At 44.3% G+C, this 23,354-nt stretch overlaps 1 pseudogene; it reads left to right on the forward strand.

Annotated features, from left to right (window-relative positions):
- Window positions 1-23,354, forward strand: part of LOC119530656 — a 40,606-nt pseudogene that overhangs the window by 9,477 nt on the left and 7,775 nt on the right.

Raw genomic sequence — 23,354 nt, forward strand, 5'->3', positions numbered from 1 at the left:
ATCCAGCAAAGCTTTCCTTCAAATTTGAGGGAGAGCTTAAATTTTTCACAGACAAACATACGGTGAGAGAGTTTGCTAACAAGAGACCTGCCCTACTGGAGATACTAAAGGGAACCCTACAGACAGAGAAACAAAGAAAGGACAGAGAGACTTGGAGAAAGGTTCAGTACTAAAGAGATTTGGTATGGGTACAATAAAGGATATTAATAGAGAGCGGGGAAAAATATGACAAACATAAACCAAAGGATAAGATGGCTGATTCAAGAAATGCCTTCACGGTTATAACGTTGAATGTAAATGGATTAAACTCCCCAATTAACAGATATAGATTCGCAGAATGGATCAAAAAAAATGAACCATCAATATGTTGTATACAAGAGACTCATCTTAGACACAGGGACACAAAGAAACTGAAAGTGAAAGGATGGAAAAAAATATTTCATGCAAGCTACAGCCAAAAGAAAACAGTTGTAGCAATATTAATCTCAGATAAAATAGACTTTAAATGCAAGGATGTTTTGAGAGACAAAGAAGGTCACTACATACTAATAAAAGGGGCAGTTCAACAAGAAGAAATAACAATCGTAAATGTCTATGCATCCAATCAAGGTGCCACAAAATACATGAGAGAAACACTGGCAAAACTAAAGGAAGCAATTGATGTTTCCACAATAATTGTGGGAGACTTCAACACATCACTCTCTCCTATAGATAGATCAACCAGACAGAAGACCAGTAAGGAAATTGAAAACCTAAACAATCTGATAAATGAATTAGATTTAACAGACATATACAGGACATTACATCCCAAATCACCAGGATACACATACTTTTCTAGTGCTCACGGAACTTTCTCCAGAATAGATCATATGCTGGGACATAAAACAAGCCTCAATAAATTTAAAAAGATTGAAATTATTCAAAGCACATTCTCTGACCACAATGGAATACAATTAGAAGTCAATAACCATCAGAGACAGAAAATTCACAAATACCTGGAGGTTAAACAACACACTCCTAAACAATCAGTGGGTTAACGAAGAAATAGCAAGAGAAATCGCTAAATATATAGAGACAAATGAAAATGAGAACACAACATACCAAAACCTATGGGATGCAGCAAAAGCAGTGCTAAGGGGGGAAATTTATAGCACTAAACGCATATATTAAAAAGGAAGAAAGAGCCAAAATCAAAGAACTAATGGATCAACTGAAGAAGGTAGAAAATGAACAGCAAACCAATCCTAAACCAAGTACAAGAAAAGAAATAACAAGGATTAAAGCAGAAATAAATGACATAGAGAACAAAAAAACAATAGAGAGGATAAATATCACCAAAAGTTGGTTCTTTGAGAAGATCAACAAGATTGACAAGCCCCTAGCTAGACTGACAAAATCAAAAAGAGAGAAGACCCATATAAACAAAATAATGAATGAAAAAGGTGACATAACTGCAGATCCTGAAGAAATTAAAAAAATTATAAGAGGATATTATGAACAACTGTATGGCAACAAACTGGATAATGTAGAAGAAATGGACAATTTCCTGGAAACATATGAACAACCTAGACTGACCAGAGAAGAAATAGAAGACCTCAACCAACCCATCACAAGCAAAGAGATCCAATCAGTCATCAAAAATCTTCCCACAAATGAATGCCCAGGGCCAGATGGCTTCACAGGGGAATTCTACCAAACTTTCCAGAAAGAACTGACACCAATCTTACTCAAACTCTTTCAAAACATTGAAGAAAATGGAACACTACCTAACTCATTTTATGAAGCTAACATTAATCTAACACGAAAACCAGGCAAAGATGCTACAAAAAAGGAAAACTACCGGCCAATCTCCCTAATGAATATAGATGCAAAAATCCTCAACAAAATACTTGCAAATCGAATCCAAAGACACATTAAAAAAATCATACACCATGACCAAGAGGGGTTCATTCCAGGCATGCAAGGATGGTTCAACATAAGAAAATCAATCAACGTATTATAACACATTCACAAGTCAAAAGGGAAAAATCAATTGATCATCTCAATAGATGCTGAAAAAGCATTTGACAAAATCCAACATCCGTTTTTGATAAAAACACTTCAAAAGGTAAGAATTGAAGGAAACTTCCTCAACATGATAAAGAGCATATATGAAAAACCCACAGCCAGCATAGTACTCAATGGTGAGAGACTGAAAGCCTTCCCTCTAAGATCAGGAACAAGACAAGGATGCCCGCTGTCACCACTGTTATTCAACATTGTGCTGGAAGTGCTAGCCAGGGCAATCCGGCAAGACAAAGAAATAAAAGGCATCCAAATTGGAAAAGAAGAAGTAAAACTGTCATTGTTTGCAGATGATATGATCTTATATCTAGAAAACCCTGAGAAATCGACGATACAGCTACTAGAGCTAATAAACAAATTTAGCAAAGTAGCAGGATACAAGATTAATGCACATAAGTCAGTAATGTTTCTATATGCTAGAAGTGAACAAACTGAAGAGACACTCAAGAAAAAGATACCATTTTCAATAGCAACTAAAAAAATCAAGTACCTAGGAATAAACTTAACCAAAGATGTAAAAGACCTATACAAAGAAAACTACATAACTCTACTAAAAGAAATAGAAGGGGACCTTAAAAGATGGAAAAATATTCCATGTTCATGGATAGGAAGACTAAATGTCATTAAGATGTCAATTCTACCCTAACTCATCTACAGATTCAATGCAATCCCAATCAAAATTCCAACAACCTACTTTGCAGACTTGGAAAAGCTAGTTATCAAATTTATTTGGAAAGGGAAGATGCCTCGAATTGCTAAAGACACTCTAAAAAAGAAAAACGAAGTGGGAGGACTTACACTCCCTGACTTTGAAGCTTATTATAAAGCCACAGTTGCCAAAACATCATGGTACTGGCACAAAGATAGACATATAGATCAATGGAATCGAATTGAGAATTCAGAGATAGACCCTCAGATCTATGGCCGACTGATCTTTGATAAGGCCCCCAAAGTCACTGAACTGAGTCATAATGGTCTTTTCAACAAATGGGGCTGGGAGAGTTGGATATCCATATCCAAAAGAATGAAAGAGGGCCCCTACCTCACCCCCTACACAAAAATTAACTCAAAATGGACCAAAGATCTCAATATGAAAGAAAGTACCATAAAACTCCTAGAAGATAATGTAGGAAAACATCTTCAAGACCTTGTATTAGGCGGCCACTTCCTAGACTTTACACCCAAAGCACAAGCAACAAAAGAAAAAATAGATAAATGGGAACTCCTCAAGCTTAGAAGTTTCTGCACTTCAAAGGAATTTCTCAAAAAGGTAAAGAGGCAGCCAACTCAATGGGAAAAAATTTTTGGAAACCATGTATCTGACCAAAGACTGATATCTTGCATATATAAAGAAATCCTACAACTCAATGACAATAGTACAGACAGCCCAATTATAAAATGGGCAAAAGATATGAAAAGACAGCTCTCTGAAGAGGAAATACAAATGGCCAAGAAACACATGAAAAAATGTTCAGCTTCACTAGCTATTAGAGAGATGCAAATTAAGACCACAATGAGATACCATCTCACACCGATTAGAATGGCTGCCATTAAACAAACAGGAAACTACAAATGCTGGAGGGGATGTGGAGAAATTGGAACTCTTGTTCATTGTTGGTGGGACTGTATAATGGTTCAGCCACTCTGGAAGTCAGTCTGGCAGTTCCTTAGAAAACTAGATATAGAGTTACCATTCGATCCAGCGATTGCACTTCTCAGTATATACCCGGAAGGTCGGAAAGCAGTGACACGAACAGATATCTGCACGCCAATGTTCATAGCAGCATTATTCACAATTGCCAAGAGATGGAAACAACCCAAATGTCCTTCAACAGATGAGTGGATAAATAAAATGTGGTATATACACACGATGGAATACTACGCGGCAGTAAGAAGGAACGACCTCGTGAAACATATGACAACATGGATGAACCTTGAAGACATAATGCTGAGCGAAATAAGCCAGGCACAAAAAGAGAAATATTATATGCTACCACTAATGTGAACTTTGAAAAATGTAAAACAAATGGTTTATAATGTAGAATGTAGGGGAACTAGCAATAGAGAGCAATTAAGGAAGGGGGAACAATAATCCAAGAAGAACAGATAAGCTATTTAACATTCTGGGGATGCCCAGGAATGACTATGGTCTGTTAATTTCTGATGGATATAGTAGGAACAAGTTCACAGAAATGTTGCTATATTAGGTAACTTTCTTGGGGTAAAGTAGGAACATGCTGGAAGTTAAGCAGTTATCTTAGGTTGATTGTCTTTTTCTTACTCCCTTGTTATGGTCTCTTTGAAATGTTCTTTTATTGTATGTTTGTTTTATTTTTAACTTTTTTTTCATACAGTTGATTTAAAAAAGAAGGGAAAGTTAAAAAAAAAAAAAAAAAGAAAAACAAGGAAAAAAAGATGTAGTGCCCCCTTGAGGAGCCTGTGGATAATGCAGGGCTATTCGCCTACCCCACCTCCATGGTTGCTAACATGACCACAGACATAGGGGACTGGTGGTTTGATGGGTTGAGCCCTCTACCGTAGGTTTTACCCTTGGGAAGACGGTTGCTGCAAAGGAGAGGCTAGGCCTCCCTAAGGCTGTGCCTAAGAGCCTCCTCCCGAATGCCTCTTTGTTGCTCAGATGTGGCCCTGTCTCTCTAGCTAAGCCAACTTGAAAGGTGACATCACTGCCCTCCACCCTACGTGGGATCAGACACCCAGGGGAGTGAATCTCCCTGGCAACGTGGAATATGACTCCCGGGGAGGAATGTAGACCTGGCATCGTGGGACGGAGAACATCTTCTTGACCAAAAGGGGGATGTGAAAGGAAATGAAATAAGCTTCAGTAGCAGAGAGATTCCAAAAGGAGCCGAGAGGTCACTCTGGTGGGCACTCTTACGCACACTTTAGACAACCCTTTTTAGGTTCTAAAGAATTGGGGTAGCTGGTGGTGGATACCTGAATCTATCAAACTACAATCCAGAACCCATGAATCTTGAAGACAGTTGTATAAAAATGTAGCTTATGAGGGGTAACAATGGGATTGGGAAAGCCATAAGGACCACACTCCACTTTGTCTAGTTTATGGATGGATGAGTAGAAAAATAGGGGAAGGAAACAAACAGACAAAGGTACCCAGTGTTCTTTTTTACTTCAGTTGCTCTTTTTCACTCTAATTATTATCCTTGTTATTTTTGTGTGTATGCTAATGAAGGTGTCAGGGATTGATTTAGGTGATGAATGTACAACTATGTAATGATACTGTGAACAATCGAAAGTGCGATTTGTTTTGTATGACTGCATGGTATGTGAATATATCTCAATAAAATGAAGATAAAAAAATAATTATCAAATGACTGTGTGTCAGGCACTGAAGCTAAAGACATGCATAGTTGTGTTTTATGTTTTCTATCACAGCATGATACAGCGGACAGGACCCGAGCTCAGAAGTCAGAATGTCTGGACTCAAGCTCTGGCTCCTTCATTTCCTAAATGGAAGACCTTCGTTAAATCATTTGTGGTCACGGAACCTCAGTTCACACACCTGTAACGTGGGCATAGTTTATCTGACCTCTCTACCTGACAGAGTCTAGAGGGGATCAAATAAAGTTATCTAAATAAGAGCATTAGAATTATAAAATAGTACATCAATGTAAACCATCATTATTATTGTACTTAGGTATTATGTATCATTTGTGTTTACTGCTAATCATTTCCTTCACTATAGATTCCTAATAATTTTCATGGGCAGAGGCCTCTATGGCTACTATGGTAAAATGCAACCACTACATCATTATACAAAGGCTTTGCATAGACCAGGAGTGGGTAAAGGAATTATTGGAACAGAGCGTGTTTTTGCCAAACACTTTTATTCGTTTTATTCATCAAATAAAGAAGGCATTTCTAGCCTTTTTGGACCTGACAGTATGTTCAGAAATACAGATACCAGTCATTTAATTATTGGTTTTGTCAGCATTGTTAGGAGAATTAGAAGGTGGTATAGGAGCACAAAACAAGGGGAAGGCCACACACAAAGGAGAAAGGCCTGGAGGAGGCAATCGTCCCTAAACTGAGCTCGGGAGGATAAACGGGAGCTACCAGGCAAGAGCAAGGGGAAGGAGGGATGCACTTGCAGAAAGAGTAGACTCAAGACCAGAGCCAGGGGACAGCCAGGCTGATTTTAGTGTGTCAGGGTTGGAGAGACCCAGGGTGACAGGGACTTGGATAAGCTCGGTGATAGCAACAGGGGTCAGGTCAGGTCAAGAATTGGGGTAAATGAGAAGCTATGAAAGGATGTTAAACAGGCATGAGATAATCATATTTCCATTTTTATCATGTAACTTTAGCAGTGGAACGGGAAGTAGATCTGAAGAGGCGAGAGTACGTGCAGGAAGGACAAGTAAGAAGTAAGATCCACTGTGGTGGAGCCGAGGACAGAGGCCACTGCCATCCCTGCTGCCATCCCCAGTGCCCCTGTAGGGCCTCCACCCCCAGCTGCCTCCGGGAACTAGGAGAAGGGGCCCGTCCTCCCCTCTCCCTCCTCCTCTCCCTCCTCCTCTCCCTCTCATCTCCCTCCTCCTATCCCTCCTCTTCTCCCTCCTCCTCTCCCTCCTCCTTTCCCTGCTCTCCTCACCCTCCTCTTACCCCCACCCTCCTGCCCTGAGCCCCTCTTTGCCCCACTACCCCCCACCCCCGGGCCTCTCTCAGTGAGGAAATCCTCTGGCCTCCCTTCCTGCTCCCCAAACCCCACAGAAGAAATCCCGAGCCTTGGCCACGGTGGAAGCAGGAGAGCCTAGGGCTTCGGCACGTGGAGCAGGCCTCAACCCTCCATCCTCCTCCTCCCTCTCCCCCTCCTCCCCCATTCCCCCTTTCCCTCCTCTTTCACCCCTCCCTCCTCTTTCCCTTCCCTCCTCCCCCTCAGTGGTGGTAGAGGTGGCACTCCCCCAGCTGCCGTCCCCCACCGAGTAGCGGCCACAGCCTGGTCAGCGGCAGCATCACGCAAGCCAACGCAGGAGGAGGAGGAGGGGGCGGCGGGGGCCAGGGACACACCCAGGAACTCGCCCGCTTGTCGGCCCAGGACGGGGAGCCGTCCCCCTCATCATCGCTGTCCTCTGTGGGGGACCTGACCCTCGCCCGTGAACTCCTGCTTCCTGCCCTCTCTGCCACCAGCAACAGTAGCCACAGCCTGAAGGTCAATAATGGAGTCCCCAATGGGGCCACCCTAGAATGGGGCAGCAGCCTGGAGAAGCAGCAGCAGCTCTCCCAGTTCGATGAGGATGTGATTAGGTGATAGGATCAGCACTTGAATGGCTTAGGGCTCATCCAGACTGTCGATGAGCTCATGCAGGAGTCAGAATGTGGTTTAGTTCATCCTTCTGCTACCAAATTTGGAAATCAGGTCATGGACAGAGCCTGAGATAATGCAGAAAACCACCTGAATGAACTAAAGCCTTTAGTGCTTTCTCTTCCTGCTATTGTGGTAAGAGGCACACTTGAAATCTCTCAAGGGTTGTTGGGAAGAATTGTGGGGTGACATTTTTGCTGCTGCGGCAGAGGCACCTGAACTTCCCAGAGGACGGCAAGGTCCTAGGGGCATGACTGCAGGTTTTACGCTGTGAATTGATGCCGCTGACATGCAATACTGAGCGTGTTTATGTTCTAAATGGGTAACTGATATGGAGCCATGCAGAAGACCTGCGTGCAAATCTTATTTGAGCTATTGTATTTTGGGTCCTATTTGTTACAGCAAAGTAGCCAAGTATTACTCCTCAGCAGGAAGCTAGATAGAGAGTCTCAAGAAAGCTTGAGAGTCCTCAGCCCAAAAGTAGCCAATTGGAGCCATGGCAAATAGACAAGGTCATCTGGATAAAGAGAGAGAATAGAGTAGGAAAGTAGAGACTTTGTCAAAGCCCTAAAGACCCAAACTGAGGAAGCAAACTGAGAAGTGACCAGAAAGGTGAGCAAACCCCAGGGGAATGTGGTATTGCAAAAGGGAGTGGTCAAATGCTGGGAAGGAGGCACACAAGAAAAGCGTCTATCAGATTTAGTAGATTTAGTAACGTTTTGGAGCTCACTGGTGACCTTATGGAGAAAGAAGTTTCAGTAGCAAGGAGAAGCGCAGAAGCTATACACAAATCAACCAAGAGGCAGTTGGAGTGATAAGTATAACGTGGTCCTTCGGCAAGTGTGGTTGGAAAGAGAAAGAAGGCGATAATCTAAGGAATATGGTAGAGACAGCATTTTCTTTTCATGTTGGGAGAGACTTGGCATGTTTAAATCCTAATGATAAAGTTCTGGATCTAAAGTCCATAATTCTAAATCACCAAAAGGAATGGGATGAACTGGAGCAAAAGTGAGGGGACTGGACATAGAGTGAAGGAAAAATACGGCTTCTGTTTTAACAGGAGAGAAAGAGTTTACCCACCCACTCATCTGTTCCACTAATCTGAGCCCCAGATCACAACCCTTTATAGTCATCCTGTTAGACAAGCCACTTACCACATGAGACAGAAGGGACTAATAAGAGTTTTCAAACAAATATTTGTAATAGTGGTCTAATTTTTGAAGTTAGTTTTGAAGCCAACCTAATTAGTAGATGGTAGAGGCTGAAAATGTCTACATTTTATTACATATACTAATATGTATATACAAAATACGTACAAAATCTATATTTGAAATTTATAATAAGAGCCCCTTGAGGGCAGGAATTTTATATATGTTGTGTTTGAAGCCCCAGAACTTAATATGTGTTCAGTAAATAGGTCAAGAGTCAGTTTAGTTGAAACTAGAGACTCCACATAGTAATTATTTTCTTTACGAAAAGATTCACGGCTAGGTATCTTCAAACAGCCAACAACCCTGGTGCTTTTAAAATTTGAAAATAAACTCACATTCAAATTTTAGATATAAACACATTTAGCATTTTGAATTACCATACAATAGCCATTCACAATGTCTCAGGGATATATTTATCAAGTAAAATCAAGAACCCAGAGCCTTTCAAATCAGTGAGGTGAGGCATAGCTATTGGAGAAGATGTCAGTAACAGAAATACTTCTGAAATTTCCAAAACTGGGGAACAAGACATGGGGGAAGGCGCAAAGAACCCTAACCTGACTAGCCAGTTGGATAAACTCTGTACCTTTGAAACTTGGGTCATTTTAATAGATTTACTTAATTTCTTATCATTCTATCATGGTTTGACAGAGTCCAGGGCCTCCTTATTTATCTTGCCCCAGCGTGACTCTCAATTTGAGGCCAAGAAGTGACCATGGGAAATAAATATGCAGCTATACTATGTTCTGGTGCCAGTTGTTACCAAAGCTCTTAAAATCACCCCACCATGTCCTCCATTCCTGAATTATTAGTCTATTCACCCTCTTTGCCATCACTGCCAGAAGACGTAACAAAGATATACTGATGGTTCCTGGAGAGCTGAGTTTCTCCCTTCTGGGTCACTGCAATGAACCCTCAAAGAAACACACCCCAAAAGAAACATATTCCAGACGATTTGGTTGATGAGAACCCCAGCCTTCTGTCTTCCTCTGCCTTCCGGAACAGAATAGGCAAGAGACTGGGAATATTCAAACATAAAACACTGGAGAGAGACTATTCAGTCCAGTGCACTGATTTTGCAGGTGAGGAAACTGTGACCTAAGATGGTAAAGCAGTTTGCCCAAGGGCATGCCACTGTGGGGTTAGCAGCGGGGCCGACACCAGGTTTCAGATCTCCTGGCCCCTGGTCCAGGGATTCCCTTAGGAATCTCCAAATTAAGGCACTGTCCCCTTTTCAAATGTTTGATCCCAGCAACATCTGTCTCCTCTATATGTGTCAGGAAGGAGAAGAATGTTCACATCCCTGTCCTTATGCTTTCTATTTTTCCAAAATAAGAATCCTTTGGAGGCAGGGCCCATCCCTGCAGAACATAAACTTCCCATTTTTAGGTCCCATCATTTTATATAAAACCCCCAAGAGGTCAGGGAGACTTGAAAACTCACTTTAGTGATACCTTACGTAGCAACTTCACCCCTCTCCTCCGGTCCTAAAAAATCACCCCCAAATATCTAACATGTTTGCCTCCTTTTCCCATTCTGCAAATTTGTTCTCCGGGTGCAAGGCATCCAGGCCTGCTGTTCCTGCCCCCCACCCCCACCCCCAGCCCCCAGCCCCCAGCCGTGGCTCGGAGATGGCCAGAGAGTGAAGACAGTCCTTGAAAGGGGGCTCTGACCTTGGAACCGTGAGCACCATCTCCAGGATTTCCTCTGTGTCTTCCAGGAGTGTGTGCACATATGTTTATCCGTGCATAAACATGCACACGCATACAAACACACACACGCACATATGTGGCAGCCCCGTGAGCCAAAATGAGAAAAGAGCCTGTGCAGGAGAGGAGAAAATGTCCCCTTTATATCTGCAGGCTGCCTCCAGCAAAAGCACTCGGAAATACGATAGGTTAAATATATCGCTGCCATTACACTCTACAAGAAACACATTCCATAAAAACGGAGGTGCTGTAAATTATACAAATATGATGCTAACAAGCCAGGAAACGCGCCGCTAATGAGGTCAGCTCCAGAACTCCCGCAGCGCTGCAAATCATATGCCAATCCTGCATCTGAGGTGCGAGAACAGCGTTGGGTCAGCATTTTCTGAATGTGTTTGGAACCTGCTGTTTGGTGTATGGTTACGCAGGTAGATAAAAAGCCTCCGCTTCTCCCCCCATGGCACCCTCCCCCCAACTTTGTTTATGTGTCAAATATCCAAGTCACCAGACAAGCATGCTCTGCATTAACGTACCTGACTTTTATGTCTATTGTTCTCCTGCACCGACTAGAGAATTAGTCACTCAGATGTGTAAATATTGGTTACAGTTTTGAAGCATGCAAGCTTTGTGTTTCTATCAGCCTCATTCCTGGAGGAATTATGCATGCTGTTGGCACCAGGTTTTGTACACACTGTATTTGCTAAAGCTCTAAAAATCAAATAAACATGTTCTCCGCTCCTGAATTATTAGTCCATTCACCATCTTTCCCTGTGGCGGAGGGTGGGGGGGAACGATAAACACGCCGAAATGTGGCATTTAGGAACTGCAACAAGATTTCTGCTTGGCATTTACAAGTTGGAGAACAATTGTAACACCCTTCCCATGCCTTTGTCAAGCAGCCTTCGGCACAGAATGCCAAGACATCTTTGAAATCGCTCCTGACCTCGTGGCAAAAGAGACCTTCACCCAGGGTCCACCTGCAAGCTCTGCTTCCCAAGAGGTGTCAGCCGTGGGGATGGGAGCTACCCCCAGGGCTGTGGGCAGGGAGGAGGTCGAGAATCTGGGCATCGAAGAAGTCTCCACCATGCAAATTTGAAAGCCAGAGACTCAGCTCTTAAGAGCAGCCGGGTTTTCCCCTCTGAGAATTCTCTGAGTCTTTAGCTCCTGTCCTAGGTTAGAAGGTTAGAATCCCAAGAAAAAGCTTGAGGGGTGTGGCTCAAAATGTTAGACTCACGTGTTATGTCAAAGATCCCCCAAATTGGCAGCCATTTGGAAAAAGAAAGGGCCCACCCCCCAGTTTTATGGGTCAATCCCATAGTTTCTTGGCACATTTTTTTTTTTTTTTTTTTTTGCATACCAGGATCCAGGGCAATTAAGTTTTAAAGCCATTGAGGTGAGTGAATAGAAAAGTTTAAAGTCAGATGCACAAAAAAGAATCTAAGTGCACATTTAGCTGATAAAAATGATCACAGAAACATCTCCTACATCCGCTGACACTAAGCAAGGTATTTATGGTACAGTTTAAGTGCGGCGCCAACATCAGGGGCGGGAGGGGGCGGGGGACAGACTTTTCCTGAAGTACCTGGCCTGGCCCTAGTCTACGACACCTGTTTATACGCCACTGCATAGCTTTTATTGAGTCTGTGTTCTCCCTGGTCTAGGGGCCCTGCTGTGGATCTATTTGTTTACACATATCACAGGTTTTGGAAATGACTTCAGCACATAAATGCCATTATTTCCAACAGAGTTGGTGCAAACCATATTTACTACCCAAACCCTCTGCTAAAAATCGAGCTGCAAGGAAACAGTAAGCACCGACAACAACACCGACGACAAAGAAAGCAGTGACAGCTACAAACCACAACCACAAGTCAAACAAATTCATAAAGTGGCCTTGAGGTAGGAAGCACAAAGCAAAGGCATGGCAAGATGGCAGGCGGAGGCAGCACGACACATTTGAAAGGAAATTGAATTAGTAATTCCCCGCTCTAAATTAAATACAGACTGCAGGTGGGGAACATACAGGGATATTTAAAAAGTAGTGGGGAAAGTACAATGGGAGGGGCACATCGTGAGAGAAACACTAGCTTTTCTCACTACCGTAGACATCTCAACAGACAAGGGGGTCTCAGGGTCTGGGCGGTGTGTGACGGCTGCTAACTTTCATTCATCAGCTGCTTGACATCGAGTAGCATCCAAATAAGGTCCAACTTGGACCAGAGAAAACATCCAAATGGACAGCTCCCCGCCCCCCACCACCACCACCACGAGAATCTCCCCTTTCCCTTGGAAGCAAAAACTGCCTTGCTTACTACTCCAATGGGTAAAGATAAATTGCAACACCAAAGCTACATTCACCCCCCAAGTGGGAATTCTCCTTCATTCATTTCTTCGGCAAGCGTTTACTAAGCACCCACAAAGCATTTGACAAGGGGAAGGACAGAAATATATGTTAGGCTTTATACTCTAATAGCGGGCTACAAGAAACATTAAATAATAAAGGATGGTTATATAGGAAAATGGCAATAGCTTTAAAGAATAAAAAAAGTTTTAAAAGCAGTGTATAATTGATGGCCAAGGCAGAGAAGGACAGGGGCTGTAAGTGTTGACCAAGCCCCAAGTAAAGAGAGAGCACTGTAGCCCGGGGTAATCCAGGAAGGCCTCAAGGAGGAGGCAGGCTTGACAGATGCACAGCACTGAGCCAGGCTGAGCAGAGAAAAGACAGGTATCAATACAGAGAATGGTAAGGGGAAAGGCCAGGAGGTAGGAGCAGATAGGGCATGTTTGGGAAGTCCGAAGTGACTCTTTTGTTAGACATGGGGATCTGTTGAGAACAGAGGCAAATGAGTTGGAAACATTGTTTCCGTTGGCTAGTGACTGATGGCGGAGATGTGGTGATAGTTGAAAATACTCTGCGGTAAACACAAAGCAGCCTTCTATAGGATAACCTGTACATGTGTATTATAAGTAAATTTGGGTAGAGGGTCTGAGAGTGGGTGTGGGAATAGTGCATGGCTACATGGGGACGAGGGCGGAGTGTGCACACACTTAATGCATGTACGCTGAGCTCTCTCACACCACCTCCCTCCTGCAAAGCACGCACCGGGGAGAGTGCTCACAACAGCCTCTGCTTCCTCTCAAGCAAAATGTGTATGTTGAGGGCAGGGGCGGGGGTGGACAGTGGGAGAGGGAGACGGGGAAGATAAGGGTCTTCCGGGCCAGGCAGGAGGTTTTTGAACTCTGTGGGAAGGTCGGCTGTTTGTAATGGGGATGAACCGAGAATCACCATAACCCAGAGCAGACAAAGTGTGAAATATGCATTTTTCTCTTTCATTTTACACCATTTTTATGAGACCTCTGTGTAGAGGCAGCAAAGCAAAGCCCTTGGCTCTGGCCCTGCTGGGTTGGCAGATTTATTATGGAATAATAAAAAAAAAAAAATGAAAACAGTTCAGCTGTCTGGCCAGGTAGAAGGGATTATCTCTACTTGAAAGAAACCAGACAAAAAAAAACAACTTGCACTGGCAGAGGGAAGAGCCCCCTTGCTCTATCCAAAGCTTGAGCCCTCCACTGCAGCTGGAATCACAACAAACTCAGCTTAAAATGTTTCTTAAGCGCCTCTCCAACCTGGCTCCTTGCTGCTTGCCTGCCTTGGCTGTGGAGAACCAGGTGGCCCTTCCCACCTAGGACTAAGCCTCCCAGGCCCCCAACCTTTGCCCGCCCCCCAGAAATTGAGATCCAGGTCCCCCCAGCTGGAGCCTCTTTTCCAAGCCCTCTGCCAGTGAAGGAGCCCCACCCCCCCACCTCCAGTATCTGACTCTCCTGCCTCACTGTCCTTTGCAACCTCCCTTCTTGTCCTCAGCCTTCACCCCCTGATCCCACTCCTCTGTCCTCATTCCATCTCCCACGGAAGTGGGGAGTTAGTGTTTGCAAGGTGCAGGAGGAGGAAAAGAGCCATGCACTTTTCCACCAGGAAGAAAGCAATTTTAATTGAAAAACAAAATCGCAGATTACATGCAAATCTTTGTTGGCAAATTTCAATTACCGCCAAATTAAATGCATAGCTAAGCTAAGCATCTTTGGGACACTCCATTTACTGTTTTCCGGGGATGTGTCCGCAGCAATCAGAGGTGGCGTGATAAGGTGTCTTCCTGCAGAATAAGCACCCCTGGGAAGGGTTTCATGGAGCGCAGACTCCAGCTGCACAGCCCCGCACTCCACTCCCCATTTGTACCTTACACAAGGTCATCTTGGCTGGGAGGTGGCCTAATAGGGCAGAAAGAGGGAGGAGGGCAGGTGGGTTTTACTCCTTCAGCTTTCTGTCTTTTGATACAGCAGGCCCCTGCCAGGGAAAAATTAGAAAATATTCTAATAGAAACAGGATGAAAAAGTACGTTGTCTTTGCCAATGTTTGTACCAAAGAGAAAACTGAGCAGATCTTGATCAAGCCATGCAGCTAGTGGCAGAGCTGGGACAAGGACGCAGGTTATATCACACCCGGAACAGGACTTTGTACACAGATCGCTTAGTCAACCCCAAGGAAAAGGGTCCAACTCTGAAATGGCTTTCATCCTGCTGTGCTTTTACTCTGAATCTCCTCTGATTGGTGGCTGTGCCAGTGTTTTACCTGCCACCACATGCTGCTCAGCCCAGTTAAGCACACGTGTACCGAGTGCGTCCAATGCCCCACACACAGCACTAGGCACTGGACTGCAAAACCCAGAACCCAACCACCCTCCGTTCCTCGCCACCACAGACTGCACACAGATCGCATCCTGCCAGCACTGTGTCTGGCTGTGAGAGCAGACACGATGACCACCAGGCCCGAGACTTGCATTTTTAAAACTGTCCCAACTGGATTGTAAATGCCATAAGGAAAGCTCTGAGATCATCAACCTATGCAACTCTGCCCCTGGATCCAGACCCTTTAGAACCTCCCTGAATGTTGATTAATTAAAAATAATATCTTTTAAAGAAGACTATAACACGGTGGTAGTTGCCGCTCCAAAAATGTGGGCACATACATGGGGAGTTTGACCCTAAAAGTAGAGGAGGTAATCCCAGATGCTTTTCATCCAAGCAGGAAGTCTCTTATCCCTCCCAGCTTATTCTGATGCTGGCTCGTGAGAACATGCTAAGGAGGATTCACCGAAGCCTGAGTCCTGGCTTTGGCCACAGCCTGGGGTACTCCAGCCCTTGCCCAGTGTCCTATCCAGGACCTTCTGCACACCTGGCAAGTGGAGTGAAGAAGATGTGATTTTGCAGGCAGGTAGCCAGCATGGCAATGGAAGCCAAATGGTTCTGTTGAGCTGGAACAGCCCCCCAGAGCCACCATCTTTAGAGTCAGAGAAAGCCAGGAATCATCCATGACAGGCCCAGACCGGTAGAGAGAACCTGGGGCCGCCCAGCGAGGGCCGTCCCTCGTTCCGACTCCGCCTCTGCAGAGCATGTGGGTTCCCGTGGCCTTATCTGCCAGATGGCTCCCGGAGGGGATGATTTATTAGGTGCAGAAAGCTTGCTGATAAATTTTACTGCAAGTCCCCGGCAGAAGACTGGGGGTAGCAACAGCCCAGCACAGGCAGCTCTAATGGAAAGTGCCGTCACCAAAGAGCAAAGCATTATTTATGACTGTCTGTAATGCCGTCCGGGGGAAATTCATCATCGCCTCCCTGCTCAGCGCACACGGGGACAGCAGCACCGGGGGGTGGCGGGGGGGTGGATGGGCGAGGGACAGGTGGGGGACAGTTAGAGCTTCCCTGAGAATCTGCCAGTGGAGAGCAAGGCCATATTCCCCACCCCCACCCCCGTGACCCGACTCGCCTTATCAAGTGCTCACCAACAATTCCCCACCTCCCACTTCTCCACCTTCTCCCCTTCCCACCCCCAGCCCAACAAAACAGAGAGAAGAGAGAAAAACAACATCATTTCCTGGTTCTCGGTGTGGAGTGCAGATGCTTACACTTCTGCATGGCTGAGGGCACTCCTGCCCAGAGGCAAAAGTCCAAACCAGATGACCTTCAGGTGCCCAACAAGCTCCAAGTCAAAAAGGAGATGTTCTCCCATTTGCAAATGCTGATGATACTGGGGCCTGGAAGGAGACGGGGACTCAGCTAAGGCCACCTGCAGTCAGGGACAAGGAGCTCGTGAGGCTGGAGGACTGCACCCAAGGTGTCCCGAGCCCACCCCAAGCGAGACTCAAACCCCATACCTCTTTTTCGTGTATATAGAGTATAGTCATCAAGGATTACCATGGGCCATACAGTAGAATTATGTATGACATCTGTATTATCAGATCCAGTGCTCCTTGAGGGCAGGGTCTGTATCCCACTCATTTTTATATTCATCTCAGCACAAAGCAAAGCTCCTGGATACATAGCACCCTTGATGGATGCTTGATGATAAAATGACTCCGACAGTCCTCAGATATACTGGGATCGTGGTCACACGTGTGCTTGTGCATCTGTCACCACTGGTATTCATAGCATGTCAAAGGCACTCTCCCACCCACATGTCAATCCGCAGGGTGGAATGGAAAGAGAGCTGGATTAAGAATCAGGCAGGATGGGTTCTCTCGGGCAGCACCCCAAACTTTCTGTGCATGCACACTGTGTGCCAAGTCAGATAGCATCACTAAGGCAGTGATTAAACATGGGCAGCTCAGTTTGCTTCTGCACGCCTTGGCATTCTGAGGACTAAAGGAATAATAGTCTTCCCCTTCTAACTTGCAGGGCTTCTATGAGAAAGGATCCTGAGGAAAGAAGTCTTGGACTGGGAAACAAGAGCTCTGAACTCTAGGGAAGGGCGGAACGACTTGTATCAAATGCATTCTCTATGCCAAGAACAATAGGAAGGTGGTCTGTATGTGGTATCTCCTGTAAACAACTTCACAGCAATTCTGTGGGGTAGGTTTCATTATACTCACAACACAAATTTGAAAACATTGTGTTGAATCCTTCCTTCACTGGGTGTCCTTGAGGTGAGTCATTTTCCCTCTTGGGACCTCTTTTCTCATCTGTGAAATAAAGACGTTGGACTAGACGCTAACCTACATCCCCAACCCCCACCCCCCACCCCACTCCTCCACTTTCTCGCCTTCCACTCCCAGCCCTCTGAGCCCTAAGGCCAGGCTGTCACCCAGCAGCCCAGCCCATCAAGGGGGTTGGATGGAGGGACTGTGAGTGGATCCTCAGCCTTTCCAAGAGCAACAAGCCACACATGAAGGGGGATCACTTAAAATATGGCTTGAAGCTCTGGAATTTAAATTCACCCTAACAGAAGACACCAAAGAATATGATGCTAGCAACTAATTGTAAACATCTTCCTAAGGAGAGGAGTCTGACAACTTCAGATCCAGAAAGGAGCCAGGCCCAAGAAGTCAAGAAGGGGGATGACAGAAGACTCAGAAGACTGGTCTCCAGAATCACCCACCCTCTGACCATCCTGAACTGTGAAGACTTTGACTTTGGCCACTGAGGAGGCCCCATTGGTCTCTTTGCCAGCTCCAAGGCTGGCATTTTTTTCCAGGATCAAGACATTTCAGAGTCAGAAGAGAACTTGGTGGCCTCTAGTCCAATAGATTTGGATAGAAACTAAGGCTCAAGGCGGTAGGTAAAATGACTTGCCCAAGGTAACAGAGCAATTCAGTGGCAAAGCTACCTGGAAACCAAACACATTGGTGGTGGTGGTGGTGGTGTGTGTCTCTGTGTGTGTGTGTGTGTGTGTGTGTGTGTTTTAAGGAAAATGGTAAAGAATAAGCTTTTAACTTTTCAAAAATATGAATTCAGAGCACCAGCATAAGAACAATCACAAAACAGTTTAACAAACTTTATTTGTACAAACATAGACAAATGATAGGCTTAGTGCTAAACGATGACTTTTGATCAGCCCATGAGAAAATCAGAATTTAATAGCCCACTATTACTGTATTTAGTAGGAGTCCTTCTCAGTTCAGACTTCAGATTTGCAATACTGACAACGGCTTTTGATTTTGATTTTCACCAATCTCACAAAACAGAACATTTCTTAAAAACAGTAGTTGGAATATAGTAAGTAAGAATAAAAGAATTGGAGTCAGGCAGCCTTAGTCTCAAGACTCACATCCACATCCCATGTTCCCTCAAAGAAAGTTACTAAATCTTTTTGAGCCCTGGTTTCCTCATCTGGATTTTTAGGACTGCATCAATAAATTGTGTATTTTCAGTCCTAGTGAAGTGCCCAGTACAGAATAGATGCACAATATATAGTACTTGTTTTATGACTATAACTTTCAGAAAGCCAAGTGAACTCAAACATTGACCATATAAGTAGAAATTTCAGGATACTCTGTCTTCTTAGTCAACATAAACCTCATTCTCTTCTCTCAGTTCCTCTTGGAACCAAGACCAATTGATAATACAGACACATGATGTGGTAGTTTGAAGCTGTTTGTACCCCAGAAAAGATCACGTTCTTTTAAACCATTCCTGTGGGTGGAGCTCTAATTGTGGGTGGGCCCCTTTGATTAGATTATTTGAGATGTGACCCACCTCATTCAAGGTGAGTCCTAATCCTCTTACTGGAGTCCTTTATAAGAAGATAAAGGACACACAGAAAGCAGAGAGAAAAAGCCCCCAGAGAAGCTATGAGAGACAAAAGCTAAAGGAAAGAAACACACAGAAGCTGAGAGAGGAAGCCACTGAAGCCAGAAGCTGGAAGCAACAAAACCTGGGAGAGAAGGACCAGTTGGCATTGCCATGTGCTTTGCTATCCAACATAGGAGCCCAAGCTCACCGGTAGCTGGTCTTTGGGTATCGTCCTGTTGATGCCTTAATTTGGGCATTTTTCACAGCTTCAGAACTATAAACTTGTAAGCTAATAATCTCCATTGTAAAAGCCAGTCCATTTCTGGTATATTGCATTCTGGCAGCTTTACCAAACTAAAACACACGATAATTCAGATTCATCCTAAAATTGTTCTCCATGACTCATAGTCATCCAATTGACCAATCCCTTTGGATATTGCAAATTCATTTCCAATTTCCAAATGACTACAGTTTTTTAGTATTCGGGTGTTGTCCCCCACAAAAGGCATGTTCATATCCCAACCCCGGGCCTGCAGATGTGAACCCATTTGTAAATAGGACTTTTGAAGAAGTTATTAGCTAAGGTGTGCCTCCGCTGAATGAGGGTGGGCCTTAATCCAACATGGCTGAAGTCCTTACAGGCAAAGGAAATTGGACATGGAAGGAGGAAGCCACAGAGAGCAGCCAGAAGCTAGAAGTCAATGGAACCTAAAACAGAAAGGAGAAGATGTTGCCATGTGCATTGCAACTTGATGGAAAAGCCAAAAAAGCCCAAAGATTGCCAACCAGCCAGAAGACACCAACTACAGGAGGAAGAAAACCTCTGAAACCGTGAGCCAGTAAATTTCTGTTGTTAAGCCAATCCATTGTATGGTATTAAGACATTGGGATACCACGGAATATAAGGCAGCTCAGCTATGGGAAATGAATATGGTATATTTTGCCAATCCTCTAAAGACACAGCAAGGGGCAAAATCAGTCCTGTCATTTAAATCTGTGACTCCCAAATATTGGTTCATGCACTTGTCTCAGGCATGCTGCAGAAGGATCACCTGAAAGGCTTGGTAAAAATGCTGATTTCCAGGCTCCAAGACCAAAAATTCTGATTCAGCTGAGCATCCAGATAGAGAACCTTTGATCTAAGCCACCCTGATTATTTTTCTACTTATAATTTATTAAATTTGTCCACATATTTTCTATGTCTTTGAACTTGATAATTACATCATTAAATCACAGTGAGACTGAGAGAAAAGAATCAGCCACTTCCATTTATATTTTGGGATTCTCACCAACTAGATGTTATAAAATTTCTCCCTTCTTTCAAAAAGTCCTTGGCTTCATAAAAATGCTACTGAGTATTTAAAATAGTAGTAAAGTTTTAAGACTTTAAAACGGAAAGTGGAAAATAGGTTTCAGTCTGTGTAGTACGCTGGCTGGTTGGGAGAGACTGCCTGGAACACCAGGGGGCCACCCTGCAGAGAGCCGCAGCTCAGGAGGAAGGCGTGCTGGGTTCGATTAGTGATGTCTGACATGGGCATAGTCAAGGAAATGTAGGCAAGTTACCATTTCTTTCCTGCTCCACTTTTGAAAGTGCTGCCAGCCTTGGAGGAGGAATAGTCGAAATTGATTAAAAAGCAATGTTTACATTTAGTTTCCATTCATGCTTCAGCTGAGCACTCCTTTTCCTTTCTTATAATTTTCCTCCTAAATTGAAGGTATATTCAGATTATCTATCTGTGCACTTCTGGTTCAGATAAAGTAGGAAACAATCTGAAGTTAGACAAGAAAATGCTAAGAGGCTCTGGACCATGGAGAATAGTGGACAACAAACAGCACTTCCCTCTTTTGGCCCCACAGTGTGGGCAACTGGTCTTTGTAGTTTATCATTGTATGTGTGCTTCAAGGACAGAATGCAATGTGGATAAAGAAACCTCTCTCGGCACCCCCTTTCCCATATCCCTGCCTTCACTTAAACTATTACTTCTGTTTTAAATGCCCCACCTCACTCTCTGATGTGCTTTTATTGCAACTCTATCATGCATTTATGGTCCACATCAAGACCTACATCTTAACAAAAGACTTGACCAATTCTCCCATTCCCAGATGGCATTGCTCTCCCATAACATTTAGTGACTTTATAAAAGCCCTAGTCACTGTCTGATCTGTTATCCTAGCTAATTGTGTGTTTGTCTAAGTGTCCCCTAGGCTGGGATCCCCTGGAGGGAAGGGACAATCATATTCACGGTTACAGCCACACAGCACTCAGCACAGGGAGTTGCCCTTAATAAGTGATCAATTGAATTAAACCAAAAAGGCATGTAGGCTTTGTTTTATTTTGTCTTATCAAATGAAGAAAGAAAATAAGGTATGGGTGTGAATCGTGCAAGGGAAGATCTTTGTTTCTTACATGCCTCCTAATGTGGTTGTTTGCAGGGAAGCTTGCAGGAGAAAGTGCCCTAAGCATTTGTCCTCCAAGACTCTCCCTCCACATCTTTGGATGATGCAGAAGGAGCAGCAGAGGTGGATGGCCCCTAATGCAGTGCATGTTCAAGGAGCTTTGGTTTCTGGGAAGATTCTCATCATCCTGCGGAGTGTGTGGGCTCTGCTGTAAAGCAGAACCAGCAGGGATTCACAAGGTAGCTAATGACACACTTTCTGAGGCAGTGCTTGCCCAGAGATGTGGTCAGTTCCTTTTCTGGGCTCCAGGATGAGCAGAGCTGCCAGATGGCCCATGCATCCAGACCCCCACCAGCCTTCCCAAGCCTTCCCAAGCCTTCAAGAGTCAGAGCCGCTGGGCTCTCGTGCACAGCTAAATTTGCCACCAGCAGGCTGTCCCAGTTTTGGCTCAGTATTCCTTCTTTCCTCCCAAAGACTAACAAGTGAGCAGGCCTGGGAGGCAAGCAGGGAAGAGCGAGGGTGGAGGTTGAGCCTGTGACACTGGCAGTCATTTTGGAGACTCAGTTTGCTGGCTAGCGCTCCAGAGGCTGGTAATTCCCTCCTGGCCACTGTGGCCCCATCCTGGGTCCTGCTCAGGGAAGCTGGGTGCCAGGGCCAACCAGGGGGGCTTCCGATGGCATGTTTAACCCAGGGGATGGAAAGAACAATGTTGACATACATAACTGGGCTTTTTCTCTGGAAATCACTTCTGGTAAAAATTATAGAATCATGAAGCTCATAGGTATCCCGAGCTCTTTATATTACAGTTTAGGAAAACGAGACCTAAATGTCCAAAGTGATTTGCTCAAGAGCCTCCAGCTGGTTGGTGGCAGAGAACAAACTGTAGCTCACATTCCCTGTCCTCTGGTCTAGCATTATCTCTAACACAAGCTTCAAAATATATTAATTATCGATTAATCAGAAAGAAAATATGTGATACATGGCAAGATGCTGATTAATGCTAAACCTATCCAAGTGCTGGTCTCTATTTCCCCTTTTTGGTTCTCAAAATTGTACTTTAGCTCTCAGAAACCTAAACAGACAGTTCAGGTTTTACCAGGAGAGAAAGATTAAAGTAGTAAATGGAACCAACATTTATGGCACCCCTATATCCCATCCAATATGCTAGGCACCTCTGTATAGGTTCCTGTGCCAGTTTGGATATATTTTGTACCCCCAAAAGCCATATTCTTTAATGCAATCTTGTGGGGGCAGGTGTATTAATGCTGATTAGGTTGGAATCTTTTGATTGAGTGTTTCCATGGAGATGTGACTCAATCAACTGTGAGTGAAACATTTGATAGGATACTTTCCATGGAGATATGGACCCCGCCCATTCAGGGTGGGTCTTGGTTTAATCACTGAAGCACTGTGAAAGAGTTCACAAACAGAAGGAGCTCAGAGCAGCTGAGAGGGACATTTTGGAGATGGCCATTGAAAGCAGACTTTTGCTGGTGCTTTGGAGATGGTAGCCCTGAGTTTGCACTGGAGAAGCTAAGAGAGGACAAGAGCTGCAGCTAAGAGAGACATTCTGGAGGCAGCCATTGAAAGCAGACTTTTGCTAGTCCAGAGTTTGCCTGGGAGAAACTAAGAGAACACCTCCAGATGCTTAAAGAGAAACATCCTGGGAGAAAGCCATTTTGAAACCAAAACCCTGGAGCAGATGCTAGCCACATGCCTTCCCAGCTGACAAAGGTTTTCCAGACACCATTCGTCATTCTTCAGTGAAAGTACTCTATCACTGACACCTTAGTTTGGACACATTTATGGCCTTGGGACTCTAACTTTGTAACCAAATAAACCCCCTTTACAAAAGCCAATCCATTTCTGGTATTTTGCATAATGGCAGCATTAACAAACCGGAACAGCTATCATACCTAATCCTCACAAGAATCCAGAAAGGAGATGCTATTTCCCTCTTCTTTCACAATTGCAGAAGTGGCCCAAGAAGCAAAGCTATTTAATAAGCAGCAGAATCAGGATTCGAACTCAGACCTCCCGACTCCCACTCCAGCTCCTTTCCACGGTTCTA

The sequence above is a fragment of the Choloepus didactylus genome, chromosome 3 (genome assembly GCF_015220235.1).
Source record: "Choloepus didactylus isolate mChoDid1 chromosome 3, mChoDid1.pri, whole genome shotgun sequence".
Lineage (NCBI taxonomy): Eukaryota > Metazoa > Chordata > Mammalia > Pilosa > Megalonychidae > Choloepus > Choloepus didactylus.